The sequence below is a fragment of the Marmota flaviventris genome, chromosome 3 (assembly GCF_047511675.1).
Source record: "Marmota flaviventris isolate mMarFla1 chromosome 3, mMarFla1.hap1, whole genome shotgun sequence".
Lineage (NCBI taxonomy): Eukaryota > Metazoa > Chordata > Mammalia > Rodentia > Sciuridae > Marmota > Marmota flaviventris.
In genome coordinates, this window is record NC_092500.1 from 140272473 (window position 1) to 140282641 (window position 10169).

Here is a 10169-nt window from a genome sequence, read left to right on the forward strand (position 1 = left end):
TTAGTGATTGAGTGCCCCTAAGTTTAATCCCTGGTACTGCCTTTCCCTCAAAAGAGGGAATAAGGGAATATCCATGTGCATGACCTTGTTAGGAATAAAAAAGCAAGTTTTTTTTTATTTCTTGGGTTTTTTTTAAAGAGAAAATAATATTTGGGCTATACATTCATTTTTTTGTTAAGCATTAATTGTCAATCGTTATTGTTAAACTCGGTAACAAATTTAAAATGAGAAACCAAGGGTTAAATCATAAAATGATCACCCAGTGTGGTTTATATTTACAGCTTGAATTAATCTCATAATTGATAACATTAATTTATCATTCTACAAAATTATAGTCAGGATGAGCCAATGCAATTCATATGCCCATGAAATTTAGCACTTATTTTAATCTTTTTAAATTTATGTATAAATCTACTTCAGTTTTTTTAAAAGGCTTTGGAAACTTTCAGCTTTAAAGTTTAATTTTAATTTTCTTTCTGATGGTTCTAAAATTGGGCTAAGTCCAGAATTCAATTCTGAGTTCCCAACTAGAGATTTGAACAACATACTGATTTTACTTGCCACAAGAATGCTGCTGCAATGAAGTTCTTAAAAAAAGAAAAAGAAAAGAAAAGATGTTTGGCAAATTGAAATAAAATGGAATTTTTCTTCTGCTCTTTGGGACTATGTCTTATTTTACAGTTTAACAAATCCTGACAAACTTTTTTTCATTTGGTTTTTCCTAACAGTGTGCTTGATCTGTATTCAAAGATAAATATGTACATGAGCAAACCCATTCCTAACCATGGTTTTCTGGAAATCTAAAAAAGCAACAATTATTGGAAGTCACCAGCTTGACACCCAAATATAGAAGTTTATTGTGTTTACATACATATCCCAGAGATCTAGCTCTATGTTCTAACTTGTTTTATTTACTGTGACAATCCTCCTATCATTTTAACATTTTTAGCAGTCATTTAGAAAACACACAGTCAAATTTCTCCCTTCTTTTTATGCTGGAGAAAAAGATGCTGTGGTATGTTTCTTTCTTTGATTTCAGGACTACTTCATAAAACCAATTCAAATAATTGAGTTTTTCATAAGAACATATAGAAATACATTTAATAGGAATGTAAGAAAGTATTACTAACACTAGAAATGCAACTAATTCATATTTATATATGTGATATATGTGTGCATGATCCAAACATTTCTAATAATCTTTAATGACTCACAGATTTTATTATTTTCAAAAATACATTGAACACATGCCTCACTCTACCCTCACACTCAATCACTTATATGAGGACACTGAGGTTCAACGACATACCCAAGTTCACACAAGTAGGCTATTTACTAATCTAGGTTGTATTAAAACAACAGTTAGGACATGTTGTAGATTGTTATTATTTATGCAAATTTACTCCTTGGGCATGATCTTTAATGTTGTGATTAAATTTCCAAAGGGCATTTTTGACATTCACATTAGCTTAGTTCAAGTCGAAATTAATTTCCTCTTGACAAGTGTTATGAGTTTCAAAATGTCCCCTGTGCACACGTTTGCTGAAAAGGTTATTTGTAATACAAATGTTCGTGGTAGAGATATCTAAGTTTTTATTGTGCATGCATGTCTTTATATGTATAGAATTATTTTTTAAGTTAATGAGATCAGTATTCTGTGGTGACATTTGGAAACTAGCCTATAACTCTGTGGTTATATGATTGTTTTATGCTTTATTTCCAATTATTTTAGTATTTAAGTTTTAATATTGTGAATTTGGTAAGTGTGTGATACAATTTCAGCTGAATTGTCATAACAAAAAAACAATAAATTAGCAATAAATTTGTGCAACAAAGAGTAGCTATTCTTGGCTTTGTTGCTGTGATTAGTATTTTTGAACTGAAGCAAAGTGCTTGATGGGCAGAGGTCCCCTGGACATGAGCCACACATAATGCAGCAGCTGTAGGAAACCATCAGAATGCAGGCGACAGCACTTCTGCAGAATAAGCTATTCCATTCCTGAACTGTGGAACAGACCGAAACACTGAAGCATCTGGCAGGATGTGTAGCAGCTGGAAAATCCCCCAACCACACATTTTAAAGCCCTTTAGATGCTTGTGGTTTAACACACACATATCATTATTCTGACATTCACTAAAATAAAATGCAATTGCACATGACTGAATATTGATTTTAGTTTATATCAGGATGATTTTTGCTTGTCATAATTTACTCAAACAATGTCTTAGAACTTATTTGTAAGCTAAGTAGAAACCCAAAAGAAAAAAAAAATTACATTTTTTTCTAGTTTGAAAATTTAAATAAACCAAAACTTTAAAAAAGAGAAAACAACAATGAAGAAAAAAAGGTCCCCAACAAAAGACCATTCTTCTCATTTTTAACAGAATTCTTTCATTAGTAAAGAGGCAATATTCAAGGAGTGCTTTATTTTCATTCACAAAATGCAGACTTCATTTCTAGGGCAGCTTTGGTTTTAGAAGGAAAAAAAGATTTCAACTAAGTATGTTAAATATGCAAATATATGTATGTATGAATATGTCTATCTATATTTGTGTGCATGCCTAAGTACACATGCGCTCAACCTTTTAATTTTTCTCTTGTAAGTGAAAATTATTTTGGATGAGGAAATGGGTGTGCACATGAGCATATTTTAATATCTTCAGTGATTCCACAAATAAATAGACTTCACACAAACACTTGCTTTCACTTAGGAAGTTAAATCCACCCTTTGCCTCTCCAGGTAAGAATATTTCCATTTTAAAACTGATAGGGGTAAGGAGAATCTTAGCAAATCCAGTGAAATGCCCTCTCTTGCACTAGGTATGATACAAACCTGTACAACTGTGTGTAGCTGTTTCCTTTAGTAAGTGGTAATATTATTAGGGGACCTGCAATTTCATGGCTATTGACTCCTGTTGCCATAAACCATTCAGTGAGAAGATGGAGATCCAGTGTGTGAACACTGCAGGCTGAAAATGTCATTGTAAGACTAAGGTGGCATAGACAATGGCTTTGGAGATGAACTCTGAAGATGTAAGTCCCAAACCAGCTCTAATGAATCTGAATCTTATATTTTGCTACTCAACTGTGGTGGCACTTTTATGTTATTTAAGCCCCTTAATTTTATTTTAAGCTTAGTGCCCTTAGTATAACACAAAACACTAGTTAAGCACTGCTAATTCTATCTTTTCTTATTCCATTTCCCTTCTAGTGACCATATAATGGTTATTACAGTCAGTCTCTAGATGCTTTTTTTTTTCTTCATACTTATGTTAACAACTAGGGATGATAAACTTGAGACTTTTCATTGAAAGAAATTCTTAAAACTTTAGATAATCTTATAAGGTTCAAAGTAAATAACTAATATATACTATAAGAAAATAAAAAGAAAGGAGTGATCATTGATAGATACATATATGGACACATTTACACATATAAACATATTTGTGCAGTCAACTCTCAGGACACATAGAGGATTGGTTTCAGGACCCACGTAGATTATAAGATTCTCGGATGCTGAAGTCCCTACATACAATGGTATAGTATTTCCACATAGCCTATGGACATTATCCTATCTACTCTGTCATCTCTAAATTATAATTCCTAAAACAACATACATGCTATGTAAATACTTCTTATAAAATATTGTTTAGGGGATAATTACAAGATAAACAAACCTGTACATGTTCAGTACAGACACAATTTTTTAAAAAATTATTTTCAATCCACATGTGGTTGAATTCATAGATGTGATCCCCATAAATATGGAGGGATGACTGTTTGGCAATAATATCATTAAAATTCTGTCTTCTAGCTTGAGATATCATTTCAAAAAATGAAAAACATATTCAACTAAAGTTTTTAAAGTTTTCTCAAGAGAAATACTTAAAATCATATCAAGATATCATTGATTTTTTAAAGGAACTGAAATAATCTGCATACTTTAATTGTATATAGCCAAAATCATTCTATTTTCTGTTTTTGTGTTGAAACAATACAACAGTTAACTCACTTTTATTTTCTTTCACATGAAATATTGGGAGAAGAAGCTTTTTTTTTCCTTAGAGAAAATGTGTCTGGTTGGTAATAAGACCACTTTTGTTTTAATTTTATTATTAAGAATACAAAAGAATCCCTTGTCTCCTCTGTAACTCAGTAATCAAATGAATCACCTCAGAAGTTGATTATTCCCCAAAGTTGGTGTATGGGTACAAAGTTATCGTGAAACACAGGGACTTATATTTTTGTTCCTCATAACTCCCAGATTGCCCTGTGCAGATTCATTCATATATATACATACATACATACACATATATGGGTGTGTGTGTGTGTTCACAATTCAAAACATTCTAAGGATATTATCCTAACTGAACTTTTGTGCTCTTTGTCAACAGTTTGTGTTCTTTACATCCTCGGGAAAGCTCTATAAAAATGTCTGTTGCCATTTCAATATGGACTTTCCAAGATGGAGCTCCTCATCCACCCTGGAAAATAATTGTGCCTATTCTCTATTATTGATTTTGACAATTCCATTTCTCTTCCTCTCTACAGCATCATTTCGTTCATTCATTTATTGATCATATTACAGTTCTCAGCAGTGAAAAATACAAAGATGAATGAGACACATTTTCTGAGTTTAAGGCATTTGTAAGCTATGAGATAATCAGTCCAAAACGCATGACCAAAATCCTTTGTTGCAAGCATGATGGCAATCGTAAATCAATGGGTCTGATGTGAACAAAGATAAAGACTACAAACCAAGATTTGAAGTACCAGGAATTGCTCAGGGAGATGATTAGTTTTATGCTAAATGATAATGAAAATTAAGTAAAGCATCATAGGAGATAAGACATTCTAAATCCCATGAACTTGGAGTATAGAAACAGTGTCAGCTATAGAAAAGCACAAATGTAACCAGTATATTGAATCAATCCTGTTTTCAATGAGAGCATAGCACGGTCCAACTTTGCCTCTCATATTCTTTCCATTTTTTTTGTGAGTCTAAATCTTCCTCTGCCCATAGCTGAACTCAAATGATTCTCATGAATTTCCTAGACATTCCTTTTAATTAATGTCCAGTCTCATAACCCCCAATTCCCATCATGATTTAAAGTTAAAACTTCTCCCCTGGCCCTCTACCCTTGTGCATGCAATTGAGGGAAAGGACATGCAAGGTACTTCTCTCTCTTTTTTTAATATATGTAAAGAGATGTTTACTATATTTAAAAGACAGTGACACTCTGTCCATTTAATTTCTTCTTTTTCTTATAATATGGGACAGGAGGTAGAAAGATCTATTGAAGATTGCCCCAAAGGCGATGGGAGTGAATGTCCTGGTAGATGTGGGGTTCACCAACTGGGAACAAGACACAACATGGCAATACTGGCACCAGCTCCAGTTGCAACTGTCCCACTCATTTGTGATCTGGTTGGTGGCTGCCAGGTACAGAGCAAAGAACTTCCCCAAGAGACAGCTCAGGTCCATGAAAAAGCCCAGCAAAAAGATAATCATTGCAAAGTTCAGGAACAGATACTAAGTAGGAAAGACCATGTCCAAAACCCCAGGGGTATTCAAGGTTATGAATATAAGTTTCCTGGTATAGATCTGACTCTATCAACAGGAAGATCAGAAATATGGTGCTCACAATGGCCATGGTGGCAGCTGACTTCAATATTAATGAAGAAGAAGAAGTACCCAGTATTCCAGCCCGATTCACTTGTTCACCCAAACACAGTGATGGTCAAACCAATTTGCAAACAGTTACACACACAACTGTGCTTTGATGGATCTGGTTTCATCAAGTCACAGCTGAGTACCTCATATTTTGGGTAAACATCACTTCATCAAATTCATAAAGTTGAAAATATAGTAATCCATTTGCTTTTGTTACGGTGCCAAGATAGTTTAAACAATTAGGGTGGAGAAAACAGGCTCACGATCAGCAACTGATAGGACAGAAGAGGATGATACCAGGAGAACTTCAACTCTTGACAGTAGCCAAATATTTCCCAGGTGTATTCTGTATAAACTATCCCTTGAAAGACCAGGTGCAAGATAATGTTACCTGTCTGACAGGGGTAATGAAGGAATTTTTGCATGGCTCTCTGAAGGCATCCTAGAATTATGCAGGAACATATTTGTGCTCCTTCCTGGGTCAGACTTACAAACAATGGGTTTTCTAGCAGATGCAGATCATAACAACACAAATCAGTTCAAACACCAGGTAGAACAAGAAGTGAACCAGGAAGTTCATCCTGGGGGATATGCTCTTTCAGGAATTCCTCTTAATTCATGGAGAATTAACAGAGAAGATCCACTTGGGCAGCAGTGTGCTCCAGATACAATAGGCAGCACCCAAGGGCAGGAGACATGGTTTCTCCAGGAGACGGGGTCTGACCCAGGCTCTACCATCCCTCCAGTCATGCCTCAATGTTCTTCTCTCTTATACAGGAGATCAGAATCAATTTGGAAGACAATATGGAGCCAATGAAAATACTTCATCAAAAGATAGATATCATTAAATTTAAGTTTATAAAATAAATATGACATATCTAGAAAGTGAATTCAAAGAAAACAAAGCCAGAGGTTTAAAAAAAAAAAAAGAGCTGAGCAGAATTTTTTTTTTTCCATGCTAGATCCAGAAGGGTTGTCATCAGTGGTGGAGAAGAACAAAAGTAGTTTAAAAATCTATGGAATTAAATCTGTGTGCACTGAATAAATATTTGGGTGAGAGTGGAGAATGTCAGAACATATGTAAATCTCAAATTTCTAGTCTGAATGAAGAGGTGGCCCTGTTGACATCAACCTCCATGGAGGTACAGCATCAAGTGGAGTTTTAGAATAGATGTGGAGCTCAGTTTTAAATATGTTGCAGGTGTACTTGGGACAAAAGTGAAGATAGCCAGTAGACATATGTATCTATTAGAATAAGTCTAAGATGAAACTACTGTATGATTATATTATGGATTAGCTATGAGATCTTCCCCAAATGCTCATGTGTGAAACAATACAAGAAGTTCATAGGTAAAATTTTCAGAATAGGAAAAGTTGTTAATCAGTGGTAATTGTAGGCGAATAGACTGTGGCTGGAGGAGATAGGTTACTGGGGATATGACTTTGGTGTCTGCTTTCATTTGCCACAACCTTCTACCATGATGTTCTCTCTGACCTTGGGTGCAGAGCAATGGAGCCGGCCATGAATTAAATGTTTAAATCCATGAGCCCCAAATAATTTTTTCTCTTCTAATTGTTCTTGTCAAGTCTTTCAACAGCGATGAAAAGGTTACAAATACAGTATATTTCTTTCTTTAAGGAGTTAGCAAAGACTCAATAGTCTAAAAAAGAAGAAAGAAAAAATGAGAATAATGAGTGTATGTTAGCACAGAAAGTATACTATTATTTTTAACTTAGAAATTTACCAAATTACTAAAAATATTTAACTTCTCAATGCTACCAACAAGACTATCTCCATTCCACTGTAGGTATCATTTATGTGTGAAAAAATATATTCATGTAAACATATTTCTTCTTCCAGAAACTTAAAAAATTTTATATATATATATATATATATATATATATATATATATATATATATATATATATTATAGTGTAATTAAGTTAAAATGGATAAAAAACATGCTTTCTAAAAGATTTCCATGACTTTCTGATCAATATGGATTATTGGTTTGGGGTAAGGGGAGTTGGGGAAGTGTTGTTCCCTGTTCTGTGATTAGCACCTTCTGTCTTCTGCTCTTCACTGTATGTTAATTTAGCCATTTAGGAAGCTGAGTTCCTTCCAATCTTAGATTACAGGTGTTACTTAGCACATTACCATTCCATGATCACAGATAAAGACCTTGGATTTATCTCCTTTTTTGGAACTATGCATCATTAGGAACATTAGCTTACCACTTTTGACTTTACCTATGATAAGAATTTTGTTAAAACTACCTTGAGATGCTTACCATAAAATATTATGCTGATAGTATTTGTTTGTTTTAAATAGTAGTTAGAGCTATCATTTATAAAAAGGAAATTGAAAGTCTCTTTATCTAAGTAATTAAGTGAAGTACAAGTTGTTGGATACAACAGACATTTAAACCGTACAAATAAAAGCCTTTCTGGGATGAGTCAATTACTTTTCAAGTTGAATAACTGCTGTAGATTTTATTGCTATTAATGAGGTTGTTATCAGCTTAGAACTTGAATTTTGATTTTGACTGTGGTTTCAGAAAAAATTTATACCTTTTATAATTTACTTGACTGAATTAATCATTGTGAAAAGAAGCTAAAGTGTTTATCTAATGAGCTACAATAAACAGCCTCTGCTATGTATATAGCATTATTATTTTGGTCACAGTATTTAAGGATAAAATACCAATTATTACAATGAATACAGAAATGATGAATGATTACTTCTATCCATATCATGGATATAGATAGAAAATCTAGGATGAATGGATGGGTAGGTAGTTACAGATGACAATATAAACCAGCAAATGAGAGGATGAATTTATTTCTCAAGACAAGGAGTAGCCTAACCAGGACTTCACAGTGTCTTAACTGACTAAATACTAGTGTTAATTTTAAGAGTGAAACTATCACTATCCTCAAAGGTATTTTATCTCAACAGACAAAACCAACACACAAAATATGAAAAACAATTTCTGAGCGGGGGACTCCTCTTTTCCAATAGTAATTTCATTCTCAATTTAATCAAAAGCTAGAAGATCAGGAAGCCCTCATGTTGTAACAGAACAGTCTAGCTCCACCAATTGGGGCATCTTTAGAAAGCAGGTGAAGATTTAGACCTCAAGAAAATAACCCTGTTATGAGATTTCAGACACAGATTTTAAACACATCTTTTACCAAATGTAGATAGCTCTAATTTTTCCCTGCAAAAACAAAAATGTGATCTCCATTAAAACAAAATAGCATTGTTCACTTTTTTACTACTGCAGAATTTAATATTATGCTAAGTGTAAACACACAATATTTGCTAAATATGGAGGTAAGTGTCTTATTGTGTGTAGCCAAAAATTCTACTAACCAAATAATTCAACACTAATGGACTTCAAACCAAGCAGGAAGTAAAGACACTTATGAAATGTTTTTGCTGAGAAATATAGGCTGCTCAGATATCCCAACACTGGATAACCTAGCCCTCCCAAGAGTATGTATTTATTTTCCATATTTTTATTTTCAAACTGTTGTCATGTTCACGAGTATGTTGAAAATGTACAAACCTTAGTAGCCTAAGCAGAAGTGCTGCAAATGATGAAGAGTTCAAAGTTATTGAGAAACGATTTATACATTGCAACATGTTAGTAATGTGTGGAGCAAAGTTGATCTTCAGACATCTGAGATCACACCACGGTGGTGATGTATCTATCAAAATTACTGATAGGGCCAACATCAATGAACATTCAATATTTATATTGTTTCAAAATTCCACCCTGATTCTATGCACATAATGAATAAAAAAAATTATACTTAAAGACTTGAAAAATCAATAAAATAAATAAATAAAAAATAAAGACTTGATAGGGCCTCTCAAAACTTTATTTATTGCCTCTTATCATAATTCTTATACTTGAGATGTTTTAAAATCTAATTTTAGAAAAAAAAATTATTCATGTTTTTCATCATATTTCTTTGGATTTTGAATCTTCCCCAAAAACCCATGTTTCATGGAAGTCTTGGCCTCCATCCTGGCAATGTTGGGATATGGTGGAGACTCTTAAGAGTTGGGGCCTGGTGGGAGGTGTTTAGCTCATTAAGGACGAAGATTGTGAGAACCTAGTCTCTTTCTCTTTCACTCCCTGGCCATAAGAAGGAGGTTTTTCTCCACAACCCCCTCTTGCCTTCCCACAGGCCTGAAACTAATGAGACCAAGATATCATAGATGAAACCTCAAAATCATGTGCCAAAATAAATCTTTTATTTTTATAAGCTACCTCAGGATTTTGTTATAGTAATTGAAAACTTACTAACTCAAACACCAACAATGAGACAAGCCTTAGTCTGAATACAAGAAATACCACACAAGAGAGAATAATTCAATACTCTCATAGGGCTTATAATTTTGTGTAATACCCATGTCTACATCATATCTTTTTGTTAGTCAAATTATATTTATATTCATTGGTTTAGATTATAAATGTCCCT

General features: G+C 33.5%; 1 pseudogene; it reads right to left on the reverse strand.

Moving 5' to 3' along the window:
- Positions 1–5415: 5415 nt before the first annotated feature.
- On the reverse strand, positions 5416–6255 carry LOC117794834 (palmitoyltransferase ZDHHC4 pseudogene; annotated as a pseudogene).
- Positions 6256–10169: the final 3914 nt, after the last annotated feature.